The sequence below is a fragment of the Telopea speciosissima genome, unplaced genomic scaffold (genome assembly GCF_018873765.1).
Source record: "Telopea speciosissima isolate NSW1024214 ecotype Mountain lineage unplaced genomic scaffold, Tspe_v1 Tspe_v1.0104, whole genome shotgun sequence".
Taxonomy (NCBI): Eukaryota; Viridiplantae; Streptophyta; class Magnoliopsida; order Proteales; family Proteaceae; genus Telopea; species Telopea speciosissima.
The window spans coordinates 54,251-80,133 of record NW_025317440.1 but is presented as its reverse complement, the minus strand read 5'-3'; the positions used below and the strand labels follow the sequence as shown (position 1 = coordinate 80,133).

At 42.0% G+C, this 25,883-nt stretch overlaps 1 protein-coding gene across 1 annotated transcript in view; it reads left to right on the top strand.

The window, feature by feature from the left end:
- Positions 1–25,883, top strand: part of LOC122647644 (protein FAR1-RELATED SEQUENCE 7-like) — a gene marked incomplete at its 3' end in the record, with an annotated part of 81,066 nt that overhangs the window by 942 nt on the left and 54,241 nt on the right. The window lies entirely within an intron of this gene.

Sequence of the window (25,883 nt, the reverse complement as noted above, 5' to 3'; positions counted from 1 at the left end):
ACTGAAAAATATGTCCTTTTCATTTTCCTAGTTCTTATATTAATGAACAGTATAACAGACTTCATTCATTTTTTTTTTGGATAGGTAGGCCCCAAGGAGAATTTCTTTATTTATTTCTATTTCCACATTGGGATGTCTAGTTGGACATGCATTTTATACCTGCACTTCTTTTTCATTAGTATTTGATGGCATTTTTAAAGGGAAAAACTAAGTGATACTGGGTCAGTGAACCTGGCAGGGCTCACTGCACATTTTTACCCTTTACATCTACTTGTTGGATTTAAGCTTAGGAACAAAAAGTAATTTGCCTTTCTTTCTCTTATTCCTTCTCAATACCCGATAGTGAAGGGCAATTTTTTCTTCTTTCTTCCTCCTTTCTGCAATTCCTACCATCTTGCTTCTCTTCACAACTCCAGTGAGCGGTTCCAGCAATACTTCATGGTGGGTTCAGTCGGTGGATTCAGGTTAAGGTTTCACAGTGGATTCATGTTGGATTCTGGTTAGGGTTTCATATTGTAAATTTAAGTGAAGAAGAAGAAGAAAGAAGAAGAGAGGTGAAGGAAGGAAAGAAACTGCACAATTGGGGCTGCAGTCGTAAGATTGACTGCTGCCAAATCAATATATTAAATAGGGTAAATAATAAACACACCATAGACAAAAATACCCCTCATTAGAGGAATCGTGAATAGGAGCTGATGCTAGCTCCCTATTCACGACTGCCCCTTACTCCTAACACTCCCCCTCAAGCTGGAGCATAGATGTTAATCATGCCCAGCTTGGTACAAATATAATTTATACTCATACTTCCCAAAGGCTTGGTGAACAAATCAGCAAGCAGCTCCCCAGTGCAAATATGACGAGGAGAAATAATCCCTTGCTGCAGCTTCTCATGAACAAAATGACAATCAACCTCAATGTGTTTCGTTCTCTCATGAAACACAGGATTCTCAGAAATATGAATAGCCGCCTGACTGTCACACCACAACAGCATAGGAGAATCATCACCAAATCCAAGTTCAGTCATCAACTATCTAATCCACATTAGTTCACAAGTGCCATGAGCCATAGCCCGATACTCTGACTCTGTACTAGATCGAGCTACTACAGTCTGTTTCTTGCTCTTCCATGAAACTAGGTTCCCTCCAACAAAGACAATAGCCTGAAATAGACTTTCGATCAATAGGAGATCTTGCCCAATCCGCATCAGTAAATCCGTCAATCCTTCTATGACCATGATTAGAGTATAAGAGACCACGCCCTGGATCCTTCTTAATATATCGCAACACCCTTATAACTGCCTCCCAATGAGCTGTCCGAGGCGCGTACATAAATTGACTCAGCACACTGACAGGAAAAGAGATGTCAGGTCTAGTCACAGTCAAATAGTTGAGTTTCCCTACAAGCCTTCGATACTTTTCTGGATCATCCAGAACATCCCCATCCTCTGCCATAAGTTTCACATTTGGATCCATAGGAGTATCCAAAGGCCTAGATCCCAATAATCCTGTCTCTGAAAGTAAATCTAGCACATACTTTCGCTGTGAGAGCGAAATCCCTTTCCTTGATTGAGCTACCTCAATACCCAAGAAATACTTCAGTCGTCCCAGGTCCTTAGTCTAGAATTGCTGTCCCAAATATGTCTTCAAGTTCTCAATACCTGAAGAGTCATCCCCTGCGATAACAATATCATCTACGTAAACTACCAAAAATATCTTCCCTGCATCTGACTGCCTGAAAACACTGAGTGATCACTCTCAGACCGAATCAAACCAAACTCCAGCACAACATCTGTAAAACAGCCAAACCACGCTCGCGGTGACTATTTCAGCCCATACAAAGATTTCCTCAACTTACACACCTTACCAGACTCCCCCTGAGCAACAAAACCGGGAGGTTGCTCCATATACACCTCCTCAAGGAGATCCGCCTGCAAGAATGCATTCTTGACGTCTAGCTGAAACAACGGCCAGTGATGTATAGAAGCCAATGAAATCAAAATGCGAACAGAAGTAAGCTTCAACCAAAGAGAAAGTATCCAGATAGTCCACACCATAGACCTGGGCATAGCCTTTAGCAACAAGACGGGCCTTCAACCAAGCCACAGACCCATCAGGATTAACCTTCACTACAAATATCCAGCGACAACCAATAGCAGACTTACCAGAGGGTAAAGAAACAAGATCCCATGTCTGATTGTCCTTCAGAGCAGATAACTCCTCAGTCATGGTAGCCCTCCACCCAGGGTGAGCCAAGGCCTCTACCACCGACTTAGGAATAGGATAACTGTCAATAGTAGACAAACAAGCAACAAAAGAAGAGGACAAACGAGCATAGGACATAAAATGATTAATAAGGTGTTGGGTACAACTCTGAACCCACTTACGGGTAGCAATAGGAACATCAAGATCAGAAATAGGAGGTACAGTAGCAGAGGAGGAAGTACTTGAAGGGGGATCTGAAGGCAAGGAGGACGTGGTAGATGGTGCTGCCTAGGTACTGTATCTCTCTATAGGTGTAATGCGATGTGTCGGCGCATCAGGTGGGCGACGACGAAAAATAGCCAGTGGTTGTGTTGGATGTGGCACTGGAGGCAAAGGATCCTGCACAGGAGAAGAAGTATTGACAACGTAAAGAGGGAGATCATCGTCCAACTCTGAAGCAGGCAGCGAGGATGTAACAAATGGAGTAGAATCAAAGGAGACATCAACGGTAACAAAATACTTTCTTAAATCAAAGAATAACAACGGTAACCCTTTTGGGTTTTAGAATACCCCACGAAAAGACATTTAAGAGCTCTAGGATCCAACTTTGAGCAACCAGGACGATGATCCCGAATAAAACAAACACACCCAAAAACACGTGTGGTAAGACAAACAATGGATGGGAAGGGAACAACAAAGAATATGGAATGCCACCACCCAAAAGAGAAGAAGGCATGCGGTTCATAAGATAACACGCAGTCAAAACAGCATCAGCCCAAAAAATTTTAGCCACTTTCATCTCAAATAAAAGAGATCGAGTAACTTCCATCAAATGTTTGTTCTTCCTCTCGGCTACACCATTTTGTTGAGGTGTATTCGCACAGGAGGACTGATGAATGATCCCATGCTGAACCATAAACTCATTAAAAGGAGTAGAAAAATATTCTTTTGCATTGTCACTTCGAAGAACTTTCAAAGAAGTAGTAAACTGATTCTGAATTTCAAGCACAAAGGTACAGAAAATGGAAAAAAATTCAGAACGATCATTAAATAAATCCAGGTGACTCTGGAAAAGTCATCTACAAAAGTGACAAAGTAACAAAAACCTAGCACAGAAGGAACAGGGCACGGACCCTACACATCAGAATGAACTAAAGAAAAAGGTTGGACGGCCCTGTTATTGACCTGAGGGGGAATATTTACACGGTGAAGTTTCCCAAACTGACAAGACTCACACTGTAAACTAGACAAGGACTGAAACCGACTATCTAAAATCTTCAAACTTTGCAATGAAGGATGACCCAAACGACAATGAATCTGATGAGTAAGTGCCACACTCGAACATGCCACAGTGGATGCGTCATCAAGAAGATACAGTTCCCCAGATACGCGACCTCTACCAATCGTCTTCCTCGACTGGAGATCCTGAAACTCACAATCATTAGGAAAAAAGGTAACCGAACAATTGTTAGCTTTGGTAAATTTTCGAACAGATAATAAATTAAAAGGAAATTTGGGCAAGTAAGAAATGGAGGACAACGACAAAGAGGGGGTAACTTGCACAGTACCTGTATCCCGAACTTTAGCAAGAGATCCATCGGCTAACACAACATTGGAAGAAGATTCACAAAATGAAGAAAAAATACCTGATGCTCTAGTCATATGGTCCGAAGCACCTGAATCAATGATCCAGGGATGAGAAGTAGATGATAGGCATGCAATAGCAGTACCTGGCTGAACTAGGGTAGCAGTGGAGAACTGAGATGACTGAGAATTCTGAAATTAAGTAAATCGCTCATAATCTTCATCAGACATAGTCACTGTTTTATCCTCAGGCTTGGAAGGAGGGGTAACCACCAGATCACTGCTGGATGAATTTGCAAACTGAGGTGGTTTACCATGAAGCTTCCAACAAAAGCGTTGAATGTGACCAGCTTTGCCACAATGATGACAAGTGCGCACCTGTCCTAAAGTCTCTGAAGTACCGGATGTGGGTGCTTTACTGTTACCTGACCCACGACCACGGCTACCACCACTGCTGCCTGTACCTGTCCCACCATTGGACCCACGGTCGGGAAAGGCTGTAAGAGCTGAACTCTCATTACCATGAGTGGAATCTTGGCTGTTCTCACGAGAAACCCGTAAAAGTCGAGAAAAAGCTTCTGGAATTGTGGTGACTCTATCCCCACCGAGGATTTGAGACCATACTGGCTCAAATTATTTTCGAAGTCCACCCAAAAATACCATAATTGCCAGCTACTCTCGCTGTTGCTGCATCTCTTTCACATCAGATGTGTTAGGAAGAATGGAATTCAACTCCTCATATAGTCGCTTGAATTCCGCAAAACATTGGGTTACAGTCAGAGTCTTCTGATCCACTTTATAAAAAGCTTGGGACAGGTCATAAATCCGAGACAAGTTGTCCTTCCCAGAATAGAGGACATTCAAGTAGTCCCATAAATCTTTTACTATGTCAATGTGAGTAACCAGGTTTGCAATTTGATTATCCATTGAGTTCAACATTTGACTCAATATTTGTGCATCCACCGTATGTCACGCCCCCATCCCAAAAAGGGATAAAATACAATAAAAGGGGGTATGATTAGGATGACACGTGTCACCCCACACCGCCAGGATCTCGATGCAGTGGCTCGAATCACAGTAAACTCAATACAACTTATATGTACGCCAAAGTGCGGGAAGAAATACATTTACAATAAAAGTAAATGTATATACAAAGTGCGGAAGCGTTTACAATAATAGAAGAGTTCAAAAGTCTAAGTAATAGACAACTAATATATTACATTTTTTCTCAAGAGATTAACTAAAACTAAAAACAACAGTAATATTAAAGAGTTTATACCAAACAAATGAGGAAACTTAAAAGGAACCAAGAAATAAGTGTCTCGATCCAAGTGCCCCATTGGCACAGTCATCAACATTTAATCAACATCATAGATAGAAGTCATCGACTGCACGTCAACAACACCGAGCAAAACTTATCCAAAAGAAAGAGCCACAGAGATTTCCACCAAAACATCACCTGCAATGCATCTAAAAAAAGTTGCGCAAAGAGGGGTAAGCTCCACTGAGCCCAGTGAGGGGATGGGGAACATACAAACAATAACACATAGTCCATGATGCATGAATTAATTAACAATATTAGCCACCTAGCAAACATGTCTAAGTCACTAGGTGCTTGCTACTACAACAATTCGGGTAACATCGCGGATCACTTATCTTATCACCGAAATGTGACCTCAATTGTTACAATGGGGTTCGCGCCGGTGGAAGCCACTCGCCACCCGGAGGCAAACCCCAATAACCAATGGTCATCCCTGACCTGGCCTCGAATCACTCCTCATGCACACAGGGAGCCTTGATTACCCAACACCTAAACCCCTATTGGTAAGGGTCGTAGCAAGGGGAACATAACCCTAACCGAATACTATATGAACTATCGTGTCGAGAGGTATTCCGGGTGCATCAATGTCCCATACCATCTAGTACCCGAGTACCAGCACGACACGGTGCATGACAAACCATATAATAGCACTAACCGTATGATGCAATATGATACTATCGTATCGAGAGGTATTCCGGGTGCATCAACGTCCCATACCATCTATCACCCGGGTACCATCACGACACGGCGCATGACAAACCAATTATAAACATGATGAAGACGTTAACAAGCCACATTCATAGCGCATACATTCGCAATTTCCACAAACATGGTTATAATAATGCAAGAATGAGTATGCATGAGAAATGACATACAAGCATAACATAATGCAAAACACTCCCAAATTAAATCAAATCCACACCCACTCACCTATTAGTTCGCGATTCGTTTATTCATCGGCGATCAACGTATGATAAGCCTCACCGTAAGAGTAATGGTGCCTAAAGAAGCGTGAGAAAGTAAGTTAGGTAAGGTAGGAGGAGGGTCCCAAAAGGTCTCCAAAGGTTAAGCTTTAAGGAAGGATAACAGAGTCCAAGTGGACTCTGAGTGGAGGCACAGTGCTTGGGTCCAACCAGGGCAAAATGCTCCAAAAACCAGGACCAGACTCTTGGGTGGACTTTGGTTGGGGTCCACTCTTGGGTCCAGCACAAACTAGCAAGCATGCGGACTCACGGGGCGGACTCTGGGCTGGGTCCACTCCTGGGTCCAACATGAACCAGCAAGCATGCGGACTCATGGGCGGACTTTGGGCTGGGTCTACTCCTGGGTCCAACATGAACCTGCAAGCATGCGGAGTCACCGGGCGGACTCTGGGCTGGGTCCACCTCGCTGCTGAATCTGAAATTCCTAAGGTTTGAGGTCCCCAACTCGATTTCACTTGGGTTTTAGTCCACAAGGACTTGGGGAAAAGGTCTTTAAGTCACCCAGGGTCATAATATCCCACCCCAATCAAGGGTTAGTTGGGTTCGAAGAGTAAATCATTTCAAATGATCAAAATCTAGGGTTTCTCCATCAAGAACCCTAGATCCAAGAAATCAATTCCAATAGAAGGTATAGAGAGGTCTTGGAGGTCAGCTTCAAGCCCCCAATAAGGTAAGATACCTAAACCATAGACATCCTTGGGTTCCAAGTGGAACCCTAGGTCAAAACCCCTCTACCTCAACGGTTCTTCCCCAAACCCAAAAGAAATAAAGAAGATAGAGAGAGACCCAAGAACTTACCTGAACTAAAAAGGCAAGAAGCACCTATAGTTGAACTCCACGAGCCCTAAATCTTCTGTTGAAGTACTGTTCATGTGACACTGTTCACGTAAACAGTGATTTGGTTGATATGTGTATCTTTTATTTTCCTAGTCCTAGTTGGAGTCCTAGTTTCTAATTATGTAAAGTCCTAATTCTACTGTGAGTTGTTAGTCTTAGTTTCAGTTTGAGTTGTTAGTTCTAGTTCTTTTCCTATTGTAACTTGGAATCCTATCATGATTAGGAATTCCTAATCTGATTAGGAGTTCCCCTTTCCATCTTCTCTTCTCTGTCAAGTTACTGGTTACAGGTCCTAGGTTTTCTACATGGTATCAGAGCTATAACCAGTTGCCGTTTTGAGAGTCGTCTTGGGTTTCTGGTTGAAGAAGGAAACCCTAGTTCAAAGAAGGAAAACTAGGGTTTTGTATGCGTTTCAATGAAGGTTTTTTATGAAAAATTATACTTGTGATTGTGAAAACGTTGTTCTGCTGATTTGATGATCGAAGATTTATATGGTCTTCTATCTATTACTGCTTCAATATTTGGGTATCGGTTTGCTGCTACTGCTGAAGATCATATTTGAACTAGGTTTTCTCGTTTCTATTGGAGGCTACACGAACAATGTCGAATTGAACAGAGATGTTGATGTTGAATCTGCAGCTAAGGGTTTCTCCACCTCGATTCCCCCTTGGATTAGTGCCTATCTTTCCTTGATTTCCACTGTGGGTTCTGGTTTCGAAAGGAAGAAGACTTCACGTTAGTTCGTTTTCTTTCTTGTTTCGATTACAAGAAAGTATTAGCTGTTGGTTTGCTACATGCGCCTCGATTTGCACTTGTTATACTACCATGATTTGTTGATCGATTGAACCGCTTTGCTGTCTCGCCTTCATTCTCCATCAAGTATTTGCTTGTTCATCAATATCTCGCTGTGCTAGCTGATCGATGCTGCGTTGTCTCAACTGGTATCGATTGTTGCTGCTATCTCTCGCCGATTGTTGATTGTAGTCCGCTATAAGAAGAGAGCCTACTCCCGCAAGAGTCGTGGTTTCACAGCCTTGTTGGTAACACTGCCTCTGTTTTGTGAGGAAGTAGACTTCCTCTTCATCGTGACTTCCCTCTTTTGCTAGTCATGGTATTTATCTTTAAACTGTTTTTAATATTGTTTCTCCAAACTACCCTTCCACTTAAAGTCCATCTACGGTATCTCCTTTAGTCATATCTTTATCTACTTTATGTGTTTCCGTATATACCCCTTCCTTTGTGGCTAAGTCTCCTTTGTCATTATTTTATAATTCATTCCAGATTTACCCTTTTGCCTTAGCTTGTGCTAAAATTGGATTTCACCTTAATTACGACTGTGCCATTCCCCTATTTATTTACCCAAGAGCCTCTTGAAAATTTTGATTATTTACCAAATTACCACTCTCCATAACCATCATTTTACTTATTGCAATCCATTGTTTTTTGATTACCAAAAAACCCTTGCAAAATTCTGGTTATTTACGGCACTGCCATTACCTATTTAATACATTCTCCTATTTGACTACCCAATTGACCCTTGAAAATTCTGGTTTATTACCAGTTTGCCCTTTGGCTTGGATTGTATTTAAAAGTGGATTTTTACCAAATTACAGCCATGCCATCCTTTTTTTCCAACACCGTTCCCTTTCAATAATTCTAATTCCCTTCATATCCCATACCTTTGGCATATACCCATAACCGCTTTGGAAGTTAATGGTATTCTCCAATTTTGCCATTCCTTCCTTTTTAATTACCCTTAGCACCTCTTGGAAAATTCTGGTATGTTATGTTTTTGCCCTATCTCTTACATCATCTCTGTTATGTCCACGTGTACTACACGTGAAAGGGGGATTTGTTAGAGTTGATAGTAAATATGTATCAGGGGTAGTTCAGGAACTAGACTTCTAACTAGTTCCCTTATTATGTATTTTTAACTTTTTATGTCTTTTTACCTTTTACCTCCCTAGGGAGGTGATTGTAATACTTTTAGTAATTCTATTTGAGCAATATAGGTGGGTTGGAGAAGTCTCTCTAACATACACAACTTTGAACCGTAACTCTCTCTTCTTCCCTCTCTTGTCTCCTTCTTCTCTAACATCTTCCTTCCTTCTCCATTGTTTCCCTAATCTGAAACTCAACTTGGTATCAGAGCAGGTTGGTTTGAGAGTCATATTTGGTTGCTCTTCTCTATTCTTTTCTTCTCTTTGGAATCCTAGGATTCAAAGGGTTTCAAAGAGAAGCTACCAATGTAAAAAATCTGTGGTATAGAAGTATGAAATAGGTTGGAAATAACCTACTCATCTATTTGGAGGTGTTCTTTGAGCTTGGTAGAAGCTATTATGAAGTTTTGAAGCCATTCCATCACCTGCAACTATTACCGCCAGCTTCAAGTTCGAGCCCCTGGTTCTCTCTCTCTCGGCCTTGGTTTCAGCCTTGGAATGGCTCCATAGAATCCCCAAGGGTGTTCTTTTCATCCCATCTCGGCCTTGGTTTCAATCTTCCACTCTCGCTTGAGCAGTACTCTCTTTCGTGGAATCTCTGTTTCGCCTAGGTAATATCGGGATGCAATTTCTCACTGCAATTTCTCTCTCCTCTTATTTACTGGACTGCTATGTATTGCTGCCTTTGCTGAGAAATGTTTAACATCAGCCTGTGTGAGGGCCTTAAGATTGTTTCAGATATGTTATTTCTTGGTGAATGCTAGGGTGAAGCCCCTTTTTCCTGCTTTTTTCCTTTACTTGTGCCTCTACAGGCTGCCTTTACTTGCTGGTTCTGTGTTATCAGACCTGTTTGGAAGTTTTTTTTATTATTTGGGTAGAGTGTGTACTCCCCACTTGAACAATGGCTGATTCTGAGATTTCGGGACCTGGTATACCTGTCCCTTCTCCTCAATTTGCCTATGAAAGCACACAGTTTCAGCTTTCCTTTGTGAAACTTGATGAGACAAATTACTTGGACTGGTCACATTCCGTGAAACTTTCCCTTAGGAGCAAAGGGAAGCTTGGGTACATCACAGGTGCTATCAAGCCTCCAGAGCCGAATGCACCTACTTATGAGAAATGGGAGACTGAGAACTCTACAGTCATGACATGGTTGATCTTCTCCATGAAGCCTGAGATTGGGAGAAGATTTATAAGAAAGGAGACTGCCAAGGCCATCTGGGATAGTGTCTCTCAGGCCTATGACAGAGTGGGTGACTCTGCCAAAGTGTATCAGCTGCACCAAAAGATTCATTCCATGCGGCAAGGGGACAGAACTATCTCTGAGTACTATCATGCCTTCCTTAGTCTTTTGGAAGAATATGACCACTACCGGGACCTCCATTTGATTAACCCGGCGGATGAAGCGAAGGTGTATCAGACCTTTGAAAGGGAGCGGGTGTTCACTTTACTTGGTGGTCTGAACCCAGACTATGAACCCATCCGGCTCCAACTCTTAGGCCGATCTCCTCTTCCATCTCTTAGTGAGGTCTGTAGTTACCTACAGAGTGAGGAGACTCGCCGTGTCACTATGGACTCCACATCAGCATCATCTCATGACAAGTCAGCTCTCAATTCCAGTTTTTTTCGAGACACCCTTGGGGGTAGTAGAGGCCAAGGGCCCACTCGTGAGGCAGCCAGTGTAGTAGAGACAATTGGTGCCAGTGGAGTTGGGAGAGACAGGTTTAAATGTGATCACGTGGGAGAACCGGGCACACCAAGGATAGGTGTTGGTCCCTTCATGGTCGCCCCTAGCACACGTAGTCGTGGTGGTCGTAGAGGGGAGCTCGAGCTCACTCCGTGACGATCGCGGATGCTCCACAGATGATCCTATCTTGGTTGACACGGCCGGATTATAGCCCGCTTGAGCACATCTCCTGCATCTACCGTGGCCAGCTCATCTTCGTCCTCAGCCTTGCAGGTCTCCGCTACAGCCTCTACTGCAGCCCAGTCTTGGGTCATTGACTCTGGTGCCACTGACCACATGACTGGTATGTCCTCTACTTATGATACCTATACCATTTGCTCTGGTAAGGATAAAGTCAGGATAGCTGATGGATCCCTTTCCTCGATATCTGGTAAAGGTAGTATCCCTGTTACCTCCTTTATTTCCCTTACCTCAGTTCTTCATGTTCCTAACCTTGCTGTTAACCTTTTATCTGTAAGTCACTTGACTAAATCCCTCAACTGTTGTGTCACCTTTTTTCCTTCTCACTGTCTCTTTCAGGATTTGGTGACGAAGAGGATTATTGGTAGCGGACGTGAGGAGAAAGGCCTTTACCTTTTTTATCCTAGTGTACCCACAGCTCAGTCCTATGTGTGTGGACGTGATGACAGTAGTTCAGCGGAGTCTGTTATGTTATGGCATCGGCGTCTAGGCCATCCATCTTTTGTTGTAATGAGGAAACATTTACCTCACTTATTTTCTTCTGTTGCATCTTCCCATGTTTTTGAATGTGAACCATGTATGTTGGCCAAACATTGTCGCTCCTCTTATCTATATCATGGTAATAGAACTGCTGCTCCTTTCCATATTATACATACTGATGTTTGGGGACCTTCTCCCACTACTTCTTTATTTGGCTTTCGTTACTTTGTCTCTTTTGTTGATGATTTTTCTCGTGCCACTTGGACTGTTCTTCTGAAAAATAAGAGTGATGTTTGTGAGGCATTTCAGAATTTTTATCAAATGATCCTTACTCAGTTTGATACTCGTATCAAAGTTGTCCGGTCTGATAAAGGGGGAGAATATATGTTTAGTGGTCTCCAAGCTTTCTTTACTAAGAATGGCATTCTCCATCAGTTAGCGTGTGTTGACACACCCCAACAAAATGGGGTTGCTGAGAGGAAAAATCGCCATTTATTGGAGGTCACCCGTAGTCTCTTGTTTGGTATGCATGTTCCCAAGACTTTTTGGTCTCCGCTCTTCTCACTCGCTTCTTTCCTCATCAATCGCATGCCAACCAAACTTCTTGGTTTCAAATCTCCCTTAGACATCTTATCTCCACAGTTTCGCTTTCTCTCTTCCTCCTAAAATCTTTGGTCGTGTTTGTTATGTGCATGTTAACAAATCACATCGCACAAAACTTGATCCCAAAGCCCTCAAGTGTCTTTTTCTTGGCTACTCTTCTACTTCTAAAGGTTACTGGTGCTACCATGCTTCTTCTCGCCGGTGCTTTACCTCTAAAGATGTCACCTTCCTTGAATCTATTCCTTTTTTTGCCCCATCTCAGCATCCTCTTCAGGGGGAGAATTGTGGGAATGAACAGGCTGCTGATTCTCTCCATTACCCACTACCTATCTCTCCCTTTATGTTTGACATTGGGAAGTCTGTGAATCTGGATGATGTGCATACTGATTCGGTGGTTGACAGAACTGCCAGTGGTCCTAGTAAGGAGAAAGATTACCACATTACATACAGAAAAGGTGAAGGCTTGCATAATGAAAGAAAGAAGACCTACCAAGAGTCCTCTTTGGATCCAGATCCACAACCTGAGATCCACTCTTCTAACTCAGGTGATCTCCCTTCTCCTTCTTTATGTGATTTAGACCTCCCTATTGCTGTTCGCAAAGGGAAAAGAGCTTGTACTAATCCTATAGCCCAGTTTGTTTCCTATGATGCTCTTTCTCCTACAGGTCTTGCCTTTGTTACTGCCCTCTCTGCTGCTTCTACTCCCAAAAATGTTATTGATGCTATGTCTGACCCAAAATGGAGACAAGCTATGTCTGAGGAAATGATGGCACTTGAGAAGAATGGTACTTGGCAACTGGTGGATCTTCCTAAGGGACGTGTCCCTGTTGGATGCAGATGGGTCTACACAATCAAGTACAAATCTAATGGGAGTGTTGAGAGATACAAAGCAAGGTTGGTGGCTAAGGGATACAGTCAAGTCTATGGAATTGACTATCAGGAGACATTTGCTCCGGTTGCCAAACACAACTCAATTAGAGTTCTTTTGTCATTGGCTGCCAATAAAGAATGGCCATTATACCAGTTGGATGTGAAGAATGCCTTTCTCCATGGGGATTTGGAAGAGGAAGTGTACATGCAAACTCCTCCAGGCTTCAAACTGCCATCAGCTGAAGGGAAGGTGTGTCTCCTCAAGAAGGCATTATATGGTCTCAAACAGTCACCAAAGGCATGGTTTGAGCGCTTTCGGCAAGCCGTTCTAAAGAATGGATATTCCCAGAGCCAAGCTGATCATACTCTCTTTACTAAGAGGGGCCATGGTACCATTACAGCCCTTATTGTTTATGTTGATGATATTGTGGTCACAGGAGATGATATAGTTGAGATAGATAACCTGAAGAGTTACTTGGCACGACAGTTTGAAATTAAAGACTTGGGTCCCTTGAAGTATTTCTTAGGCATTGAAGTATCAAGGACCAAGAAAGGAATTAATATATGTCAACGGAAGTTTGTTCTTGACTTGTTGACAGAGACTGGAATGTTGGGCTGCAAACCAGCCAATTCTCCTATTGAGCAAAATCATAAACTAGGAGAAGATTGTGGTTCTTCTCTAGTGGATGCGGGAAAGTACCAAAGGCTAGTGGGGAAGCTTATCTATCTTGCCATGACACGTCCAGATATCTCCTATGCAGTGGGAGTAGTGAGCCAATTCATGCATGCTCCCAAGAGTGGCCACTTGGATGCCGTTTACCGTATTCTTAGATATTTGAAGTCTTCTCCAGGGAAAGGATTGTTGTATGCCAGACATAACCACTTGAAAGTGGAAGGTTTCACAGATGCTGATTGGGCTGGCTCCATTACAGACAGGAGATCCACTTCCGGTTATTGCACCTTTGTTGGGGGTAATTTGGTTACATGGAGAAGCAAAAAACAGCATGTTGTAGCTAGATCCAGCGCAGAGGCAGAATTTAGAGCTATGGCCCATGGAGTTTGTGAACTTATATGGTTGAGAAGACTTGTTCAGGAACTGGGATTTGACACTGAAGGTCCTATGAGACTCTACTGTGATAACAAGGCAGCCATCAGTATTGCCCACAATCCTGTTCAACATGACCGAACCAAGCACATAGAGGTTGATAGACACTTCATCAAGGAGAAGATAGACTCTGGCTGCATTTGTACTCCCTTTGTGAAGACTGGTGATCAGTTGGCAGATATCCTCACCAAAGCTCTTGGCTCTCCTCAGTTTAATAGCCTTCTAAGCAAGCTGGGAATGCATAATATATATTCTCCACTTGAGGGGGAGTGTTAGAGTTGATAGTAAATATGTATCGGGGTAGTTCAGGAACTAGACTTCTAACTAGTTCCCTTATTATGTATTTTTAACTTTTTATGTCTTTTTACCTTTTACCTCCCTAGGGAGGTGATTGTAATACTTTTAGTAATTCTATTTGAGCAATATAGGTGGGTTGGAGAAGTCTCTCTAACATACACAACTTTGAACCGTAACTCTCTCTTCTTCCCTCTCTTGTCTCCTTCTTCTCTAACATCTTCCTTCCTTCTCCATTGTTTCCCTAATCTGAAACTCAACTGGATTATGTACAATACACCTGCAGACATTACAGAACGCAGAACTTTCAGGAACATTGGTGCAAAACATAAAAGATCAGTTTTCTCCACTATTGCCATTGGGTATCCTTCGTTATTGAGTTGAGTTTGCCGTAAGGGGGAGATTGAAGTATTGAAATATTGAAGATATTTGGTTGTTGCCTATTTGGGGACTTTCGATTGGGTTGATACAGTTTTTTTCCACTACCTGATTCAGTTTGTTTTCGCTACTTGCTGCTCTAGTTATTTCACTTCAAGATTCTATGTCACTATGACAATTTGAGATTCATCACTGGATAGCTATTGAAGATCGTTGAAAGCTGCCTTTTTTGGAAGACATTCTAGTACCGGTTTGCTGATCATGTATGTCCAAGTTTTGAAGATCTATTTTTTCAAGTTCTTGAAGGTTTATTTGGGAGCTGCATTCATATGTCAAGCTGGATTTTGCTGTACCTTAGTTTTTTCCCATTTTGTTCAAGTTGGGCATTAGTACCTTGTATGCGCCAATTTGAGGGGGAGTGTTAGCATTATTATGGAGTTCTTTTTTCCCTTTTAGTTCAAGCTGGATCTTCTTTCTTTACTTATTTGTATAATCCAGCTTGAGGGGGAGTGTTGAAGTACTGTTCATGTGATACTGTTCACGTGAACAGTGATTTGGTTGATATGTGTGTCTTCTATTTTCCTAGTCCTAGTTGGAGTCCTAGTTTCTAATTATGTCAAGTCCTAATTCTACTATGAGTTGTTAGTCTTAGTTTCAGTTTGAGTTGTTAGTTCTAGTTCTTTTCCTATTGTAACTTGGAATCCTATCATGATTAGGAATTCCTAATCTGATTAGGAGTTCCCCTTTCTATTGTAATTTCCCCTCTATTATAAATAGAGGGGCTTACCTATCAATTGAATAATTCAAGCATTACAATCAATTCTTTTTCCATCTTCTCTTCTCTCTCAAGTTACTGGTTACAGGTCTTAGGTTTTCTACATCTTCCTCCAATCTCCCTCCTTGCTTTCCTTCTCTTCTTTCTTCTTTCGTTTCTCTTCTTTCTTTTTTCCCTTCTTTTGTTTCCACGGCTCTAGTTAGGTTAGAGAAGTTATGACCATTAAATGGTTATGACCCTTATTTATTGTTGGCTTTAAGTAAGGGCATGTTTGGTTTAACCACATAACCCCAAAACCCATTTTTGGTCTCAAGTGGGTCCCTAGGCACACTTTTAAGGCCTAAAACAAAATATAAAAGAAGAGGGTGGAGCCCACTATGTCTGGGGACACCACGACGAAATCCGAGATATGGGACAATTGGGTCCCACAACACTTTATCCAAAATAAACCTTACAGCAATTGTGGACTCACCCCTGTGAGTCCAGCTCAGGGTCTAGTCCTTTAGAAATAGGGTAAACCCAAGGCAATAAACTCCGGGCTTTGGCCCATCTTTCGAGGGTTACGAAGGGAGCACGTAAACATGATATTTAAAGATTAAATGCTCACCTTCACGTGGTCACATTGCCCATTAGATCGAAATTCCACCCTTTTATTCCAGTTATCCCCCTGACTGCCATGGCTCAAGGTCATAGGTGTTGTCCATTGGCAGCGTCGCAACATCTACCAATGAAAGTTCAACGTGGCCCGAAGAATTAGGGTGTAGTTTGGGTGCGGGTATAATATTCCCCTAACCTTACAAGAAATTTCGTCCCCGAAATTTGGCATACCTTGTAACTCGAAAAGAGAGGGGTACTTCGTCTGCAATTGTATATAAGACGAGTCATAAAAGGTGGGGGACAATAAGGAGAACGAGTTGGCCCTGCAAAATGGGCTAAAATATAGGTGTTGGCCTAATCAGATTCCCAGTTGGATCTTCCTGAGAGATGATTTGATCGAAGATCCGACGGATTTTGGCTAAAACCCCAATCTCGAATTTGAAGTTTTCACTTCCCAAACCCAATTTCCAACCTTATAAATTTCTAGATTTTACTACTTTGGGTTTATTTCCAATTCTCTTTGTTCATACATGTAATGGACTAGGTTTGTGTTTTTCTTTCTTTTAAATCCATCAGCATCTAACATGCTAATGTATGCTTTATATTTGATTTAGAAAAGTCTAAGTTATTACATCAAATTTGAGATCGAAAATTTATAATCCTAAGTTGTAGAAAATTCTGCTGTCATGCTTTCTTTATTTATTAAAGCATTGTTTGTAGTTATGTCCCAACTCATTTGTATTATGGAGGCCTGGTTTAGCACTCAACTCATGGACTTTGCCCTTCCAAACCATCAATCTAAGTCAAATTTGGGAAACCCCCAACCTTACAAGAATTCTCATTCTCTCCCCGAATTAGACATGGTTTTGTGTTTTCTTTTGAATTTCTTTCATCAATTATGGCCATTGTGAGTATTCCATTTGATTTTTAAGCATTTCAAGCTATGGTCTCAACTTGAGGTCGAGAACTAAAATCCCTATTTGCAATTTTTTTTGCTGCTGTGCTTTATTTCCTATTGGTGCATTGTTTATGATTGAATCTTGATCCATTTGTCCTATGTGTGGTTTGTATAGAATTGACTCCATGTTCCTTGGCATGCTCACCAAGGGTTTCAAGAAATTTTGGGGAAAAGCCCCTACTCTAGGTCAAATCTTTCATAATCTTTGCCTTTTATTAAAGAATCAAGCACAAATGACATCAATCTTGTCATTGGAGATTGGTGTATACTACCTAGATCATCCATTCACTGATTTCAGAATTTTTATACTTAAGTTGTAATGGATTGGTACTTTTCCCTTTTTCTCATATCTCTACTTGAATGAGGTTTGATTTTTTTTTTTTTTTTTGTATTCCCCCTTTCCTTTAGTTTACATTGATTATTCTTTGTGCAAGTGTTTGTTTAACTCCAAGTCTTTAGAGCTATGCCCTCAAGTTTGGGGTCGAAATTGATAAACCTAGGTTCTTTCTCAGAACCTGCTATTGTGGTTTTGTTTCTATTAGGTATTTGTTTGCAGCATAATATCAACTTATTTACACTATATAAGGTTTATATAATACTACTTTCATGGACTTTGCATTTCCAAACCAAGGATCTAGACGAGGTTTTGAGAAAGAAAACCCAACCCGAGGTTTAATTCCCAATTTCCTTTGTTATATACGGATTGGATTGTTAATGTAGGATTTTAATTGTGTCTCTACCACTTGGTACAAGTTGTGTATATTACACCTCCCTTGTTTTACCAATCAAAACTAGATTTAAAAAAAAAAAAATAATATATGTTGAAGTTGCTTGCATGCTCTAGGTTGGATTTTTATTTCCTTTATGTGGCATACCATGTCCTAAGCATATGTTAGCATTATAGTTTCAGGTTAGTGGTGACATTTGACCATCACCTAAATAAATCTCATTTTCCTTAACTTTTAAGTGTTCTTCATTTGTGAATCAAGGATTTTCCCCTCAAAATTTACTATTTATTTTTCAGATGGAGTTAGAGATTTTGCACATGGGGCTATTAGTCTTATTTATATGCCTTACTAGGATTTTGGCATCCAAACATGCAAATTCCATTTGTTCTCTCTGTTTACGCCCTTCTTACTTGTTAACAATGTACCATGTTCGATACATAAAATAACAGTAAAACTTCATATTTATGATTCCATTTGGTCATAGTATAAATATTTCTATTTCTAACAAAATTTTCTAGGTCTTACCCCTTTGTAATTTAAGGATTAAATCCTTGATTTTGCTGTATTTTGTGAAAAGACAGAGGAATTAGGTACTTGGGTTTGTATGGCATAGGTCTGTACTACTTTTCTTACAAGGCTTTTACTCTGAAGACTTTCACTTCTGATTCTCCAATACCTAACTCAACTTTAGAATGAATTGGAATATTGATGGGATCCCTGCTGTTCACTCCTAATAACGGAGGGACATTCGGTGACCCATTACTCTACTCATACCCATTGTTGAGTAAAGTTTTGTCAAATCTTTCAGTTCCAGTTTCCATATTCTTACCCACACAAGACTACAAAACCAACACCCTACACAATACCATACACTAATTAAGCTTCTGGATCGAAAGGTTCTATCCATCGGTTTGCGGGTGCATAACTTTATCGAAACTCAACTACGTGCCTACGCAGTACGGAAGAGAAAGGTAAAACCTCCTCTCCAACCACTAGACTAAGTAACAAGCCCTTCAGTGAGTCCCTCACCGACAGTCAGACTAAGTACCAAGTGATTCTTAGCAACCTCAGCTGGCGGCTAAAAAGAATGCAACCCCAAAAGACAACACATGCACAGGTCATAGGTATAGATAAGGTACCTGTTACGGTGCCCGGTGTTGACTCTGTCTTCTCTATAGTTAAGGTGAAAAGCTACCTTAGGACCTATCATCCTATTATAGCTGCTCGGGATATGCAATATGTGGATTCGACACATACTTGGCTCCACGATATGGGCAACCCTGGCTGTATGCCCCAGCTGATTTGCAGTCGTAACACCGGAAATTTGGCCTAGACGATTGAGGTGTAACTGTGAATTGTGCCATTGGGCCAGGTAGGTTTGCATCCCTTCTACCAGAGCTTGTTGGAGTTGAACAGGATAGGGTCCTTTGGGAGCCTTACTAGGTGTCTCTGACTCTTGCGAGGTCATAGGTTTCTTCTTAGATCCTTGTGTTCGAGGTGGCGGTATAGGTTGATCCTGAGGTGCAGCGCTTGCAGATGGTGCAAAAGCTATGGAGGAATCCGCTAGCATGGTCTACGTCTGTTGTGCCAATTGGATTCATGCGTTCACGCTAGCCATGAACTCATATTGTTGCCTTCTTATGGCCGCCAACATATCCTGCACATACTTGCCTTGTTGTTGTTGAAAACTTCTCAGCATATCGTTCACTATGAAGATAACATCATCACTAGTAAGGGAAGTTGAGCAGCAGGTGCAGGAGGTGGTACTTGTGCAGGAGTCACTGGTTGTCTTTCTCCTTTCCGCATTAGAATTAGGCAATCAAGGTTTGTATGAAGGTCCAATGTTCCTGTTTCATGACTCACAACATACTCCCCAATATTGCCGTCACGTTTGCATTGTTTTAGGCAGGAAGGGAGAGTGGTACAGCCGTATCCGAGGCATCTGAGGCCTCATCATGGGGAGGGGAGAAATTCTCATTTGAACGGGTGTGAACCATTGTAAATACCTGTTCAAAATTCTCAACCCATCACGCACATTTAGTAGGTTTCAAAGCGTGAAAGAGAAATCTAAGTCTATAGAGTCCTCACATACATATATATATATATATATATATATATATATATATATATATGCGACAAATCAAAAGTAGTGAGGGAGGTTATAAGGAAAGAGTACTAAAATCTAGAGATGATTTGGCAGTGACAGTGACATGGGGCTAGGCTTAGAGTCCATGGCCCACCTTTATTATGTTTTATGCTCTTTATATTTATTGGTTTAAGTTGTAGTAGCTTATTTACTTCCTTCTATGTAAGAATAACAAGAAACCCAGTTGAATTTTTTTTTTGAGGATTCAACCTTTGTAAATGTCTCAAGGGGGAGGTCTATGTAATCAAAGCTGAATCTAAGAATGCAACCCTAATTCGTCACAACTGTGTTATATTATTCTTGTTTTATTATTGATTGATGTTATTGGCTTTCACACCTATCTAGTCTTCTGCCTTGGTTTTGTTATACAATGTCGTTGTCTTGTAAGTCTTTTAATTAAAACCTACTTGTGTAGAGTAAATCGATGTTCTGCTCGACTGTGATTCCAAGTGCAGAGCATCACGCTTTGATACCATATTGTCACGCCCCCATCCCAAAAAGAAATAAAATACAATAAAAAGGGGTATGATTAGGATGACACGTGTCACCCCACACCGCTAGGATCTCGATGCAGTGGCTCGAATCATAGTCAACTCAACACAACTTATATGTACGCCAGAGTGCGGGAAGAAATACATTTATAATAAAAGTAAATGTATATACAAAAGTGCGGAAGCGTTTACAATAATAAAAGAGTTCAAAAGTCTAAGTGATAAACAATTAATATATTACATCTTTTCTCAAGAGATTAACTAAAACTAAGAACAACAGTAATATTAAAGAGTTTATACCATACAAATGAGGAAACTTAAAAGGAACCAAGAAATAAGTGTCTCGATCCAAGTGCCCCATTGGCACAGTCATCAACATCTAATCAACATCACAGATAGAAGTCATCGACTGTACGTCAGCAATATTGAGCAAATCATATCCAAAAGAAAGAGCCACCGAGATTTCAACCAAAACATCACCTGCAACGCATCTAAAAGAAGTTGCGCAAAGAGGGGTAAGCTCCACTGAGCCCAGTGAGGGGATGGGGAACATACAAACAACACATAGTCCATGGTGCATGAATTAATTAACAATATTAGTCACCTAGCAAACATGTCTAAGTCACTAGGTACTTGCTACTGCAACAACTCGGGTAACATCGCGGACCACTAATCTAATCACCGAAATGTAACCTCAATTGTTACAATGGGGCTTACACTGGTAGAAGCCACTCACCACCCGGAGGCAAACCTCAATAACCAATGGTCATCCCTGATCTGGCCTCGAATCACTCCTCAGGCACATAGGGGGCCTTGATTACCCGACACCTAAACCCCTGTTGGTAAGGGTCGTAGCAAGGGGAACATAACCCTAACCGAATACTATATGAACTATCGTGTCGAGAGGCATTCCGGGGGCATCAATGTCCCATACCATCTAGTACCCGGGTACCAACACGACACGGCGTATGACAAACCATATAATAACACTAACCGTATGATGCAATATGATACTATCTTATCGAGAGGTATTCCGGGTGCATCAACGTCCCATACCATCTATCACCCGGATACCAGCACGGCACGGCGTATGACAGACCAATTATAAACATGGTGAAGACGTTAACAAGCCACATTCATAGCGCATACATTCGCAATTTCCACAAACATGGTTATAATAATGCAAGAATGAGTATGCATGAGAAATGGCATATAAGCATAACATAATGCAAAACACTCTCAAATTAAATCAAATCCACACCCACTCACTTATTAGTTCGCGATTTGTTTACTAGGGCTCATCGTCGATCAACGTAGGATAAGCCTCACCGTAAGAGTAATGGTGCCTAAAGAAGCGTAAGAGAGCAAGTTAGGTAAGGTAGGAGGGTCCCAAAAGGTCTCCAAAGGTTAAGCTTTAAGGAAGGATAACAAAGTCCAAGTGGACTCTGAGTGGAGGCATAGTGCCTGTGTCCAACCGGGGCAAAATGCTCTAAAAACCAGGACCGGACTCTTGGGTGGACTCTGGTCGGGGTCTAATCCTGGGTCCGGCACAATCCAGCAAGGATGCGGACTCAAGGGGCGGACTCTGGGCTGGGTCCACTCCTGGGTCCAACATGAACCAGCAAGCATGCAAACTCACAGGGCGGACTCTGGGCTGAGTCCACTCCTGGGTCCAGCATGAACCAGCAAGCATGCGGACTCACAGGACGAACTCTGGGCTGGGTCCACCTCTCTGCTGAATCTGAAATTCCTAAGGTTTGAGCTCCCCAACTCGATTGCACTTGGGTTTTAGTCCACAAGGACTTGGGGAAAAGGTCTTTAAGTCACCCAGGGTCATAATATCCTACCCCAATCAAGGGGTAGTTCGGTTCAAAGAGTAAATCATTTCAAATGATCCAAATCTAGGGTTTCTCCATCAAGAACCCTAGATCCAAGAAATCAATTCCAATATAAGGTAAAGAGAGGTCTTGGAGGTGAGCTTTAAGCCCCCAATAAGGTAAGATACCTAAACCATAGACATCCTTGGGTTCCAAGTGGAACCCTAGGTCAAAAACCCCCAACCTCAATGGTTCTTCCCCAAACCCAAAAGAAATAAAGAAGATAGAGAGAGACCCAAGAACTTACTTGAACCAAAAAGACAAGAAGCACCTATGGTTGAGCTCCACGAGCCCTAAATCTTCCTCCAATCTCCCTCCTTGCTTTCCTTCTCTTCTTTCTTCTTTCCTTTCTCTTCTTTCTTTTTTCCCTTCTTTTGTTTCCACGGCTCTAGTTGGGTTAGAGAAGTTATGACCATTAAATGGTAATGACCCCTATTTATAGTTGGCTTTAAGTAAGGGCATGTTTGGTTTAACCACATGACCCCAAATCCCATTTTTGGTCTCAAGTGGGTCCCTAGGCACACTTTTAAGGCCTAAAACAAAATATAAAGAAGAGGGTGGGGCCCACCTTGTCCGGGGATACCACGACAAAATCCGAGATATGGGACAAGTGGGTCCCACAACACTTTATCCAAAATAAACCTTACAGCAGGTGTGGACTCACCCCTGTGAGTCCAGCTCAGGGTCTAGTCCTTTAGAAATAGGGTAAACCCAAGGCAATAAACTCCGGGCTTTGGCCCACCTTTCGAGGGTTACGAAGGGAGCACGTACACATGATATTTAAGGATTAAATGCTCACCTTCACGCGGTCACATCGCCCATTAGATCGAAATTCCACTCTTTTATTCCAGTTATCCCCCTGACTGCCACGGCTCTAGGTCGCAGGTGTTGACCGTTGGCACGACGCAACATCTACCAATGAAAGTTCAACGTGGCCCGAAGAATTAGGGTATAGTTTGGGTGTGGGTATAACACTGTATCCCATGTCGTGTTTCCTTCAGGCTTTGGCTTTGTGATGATCCTGTTGATCGCGCCCTATCAAGGCCAATCGAACCACCTTTTTCCATTGCTAAAAATTAGAAATCCCTTCAAGTTTCCTTTCGGTAATGCGATGAGAAGAGGAGGACAGTTCAGTCATAGTAGTCTTTGCATCACCCATGTTTAACTAAACAAATTAAATCTTCACAGACAAGTCATAGACAGAGTGAAATTGATGGACAACAAACACCTCTTAACTTGCAAATACTTAAAATTACAAACGTTCAAAGCTGAGGACCAAGATGGTGATATGACCTTCAATCAATCACAACCAACAAACACCAGCCAGCAACAAGCAATCACCACCAAAAATAAACCACAAAACCTGAATCGATCTCAACCTTGGCACATACCAAAGATAAAACCACAAAACCGAGACCTAGTTCTTGTGTATAGTCATGAACTAGTCTCAAATAAAACCACAAAACTGCAGCAAAGGGTGCTGCATCCCCTTTAAGATAAGATCACGAGAAGTCCCAAAACCTTAAGTCTTCAAAACCGCAAGCTCATTCACATCAAAACGCAGGAACAGAGATAGGATTAAGGATGAATGATCGACTCCTACAGTCCCAGCTTTGATACCATGTAAATTTACGCGAAGAAGAAGAAGAAAGAAGAAGAGAGGTGAAGGAAGGAAAGAAACTGCACAATTGGGGCTGCAGTCGTAAGATTGACTGCTGCCAAATCAATATATTAAATAGGGTAAATAATAAACACACCATAGACAAAAATACCCCTCATTAGAGGAATCGTGAATAGGAGCTGACGCTAGCTCCCTATTTACGACTCCCCTTTACTCCTAACACATATTTTCAGGTTATGTGTTTAACTGGCCATTGGTTTCATAGGTTGAGCTTCAAGTTTCATAATTTTCATGATTTAGGGGTTTCATAGTTTGTAGTTTAAAATTTGTGGTTTCAGGTTTAAGGTTTTAAATTTTCCGGCATTTTAATGGTGTTTTCTGCCAATTTCAGTTTACTTTGTGACCCTCACAAAGTTCACCTGAGTGGTTGTTGCTTATTGTTCCTCTTCATTAAAGGAGAACTAAGCAAAAAAATGAAATGCAAGGGGGGGGGGTGTGTGTGTGTGGAGGGCATCAAAGTTGAATAGTCTTAAGAATGAGGGACTTGAAGATTGAAGCAGCTTCATACCAGCACCCACAATGCACTTACATGTTGTCAGTAAAAAAGTTCATTGTGGAGATCCAAATCTAATACCTTATAGTCAAACGCAATCTACTAAGATATGCTGAACATGGTGGGATCTCTCTCTTAGTATTCTTGATTTCCTCTCCTCTCAAGGTTCAATAGACTGGCTGCGTCTGTGCATAAAAAATGAAGTTCCCATTCTTGTTAGACCTGCAATAATTCATACTATAGAGTTAGAACTCAACAAGGTACAAGGCGACTGTTGTGACTCCTCTATTATTGAATAGATATGCTCACCTCTTAGGCTCTGATCATCACATGCTATTGTAGCCAGATCTTGTGGTGATTAGGGCAGTGTTTGGTATGCATTCTTGGAACGCATTCCAAGTCGATTTCGCATTTTCGGATGATAAAAATAATTGTTTTTATAGCCCGAGAATGCGAAGACCTAGAATACATTCCAAGAATGCATACCAAACACAGCCTAGGTAAATGACCTGGATCCCTTAGAGAAAGTGTCTAGGTTTAGGGGTGGGTTGTGAACAACATTTTTTTTTTGGGATTAGTGAGACCATTTTAATGCTTTGCAAAACATATTTGTAGAGACGAAGAATTTCACCATAGAGTTTAGAGATACAGAGGAGATTGAAGGGGTTACCATTACTAGAATGGAGCTAATAGGGCGCTGCAAGAAGCGCTTCATCTTGTAGCTGATGTGCAGATTTTGACTCTGGATGCCAGACACCTGTTGCTGTGGTTCAGTGCTCACTCGGACTTTGTTAGGGTTTGGCTCAAAGAGTTGTTTGTTGTCAAGGGTTTCCGTCTCCAGTTCTTCAAATGGATGAGGTTTTTCAAGGCAGGCAGGGAGTCCCTGATCGCCCCTGTCAGGGTTTCTTTTGCAAATCTGCCAATCAACCTCTACCAAGGGAATTTCTTTTGCTCGGTGGCGGGTGCAGTTGGGAAAGTGGTGAAGATTGACGACGCAACGGCAGGGTGTACTAGAACTGTGGCGGTGCGTGCTTGTGTGGAGGTTGATTTGCGCTCGAAGCTCCCGAATTGCGTCTGGATTGGGTGTGGTTCGACAGGTTTTTTTCAAAAGGTTATCTTCGAACACGTCCCGGAATTCTGCTTGGGGTGTTCGAAGATAGGCCACTCGTTGGTGTCTTGTAGGAAGAAAAGGATTCCGGGTCCAGAGGGCTTGGATTACCAAGAGGGTGATACAACAGGGAGAGTGCAGGCGAAGAGGCAACCAGTTCGGGCAACAGTGCAGGCGGAGAGGCAGCCAATCCGGACAGTAGAGCAGGCTGCGCAGGGAGTGGGGAATGGCAGTAACGAGGAGACTCATGTTGCAGTTGAGAGTATCGATAGGGGTTTGAGCCCGGAGAATTAAGTGCAGGTTATTGAGGATGGCCTTTTGGAGAAACCAGGAAACGCACTCAAGATTGCAGAAGTCGCAGCTACGGATTCAGAAGAGGAGGGTTGATTTGAGTAGCGCCCCACAGGCAGAGTTTTTGTTTCTTCTCATGGCGGACTATGGGTGGAAATTGCTACAGATTCTGGGGAATCCAGGGAAGGGACGGTGAATGCTGATGCTTTGGGGAG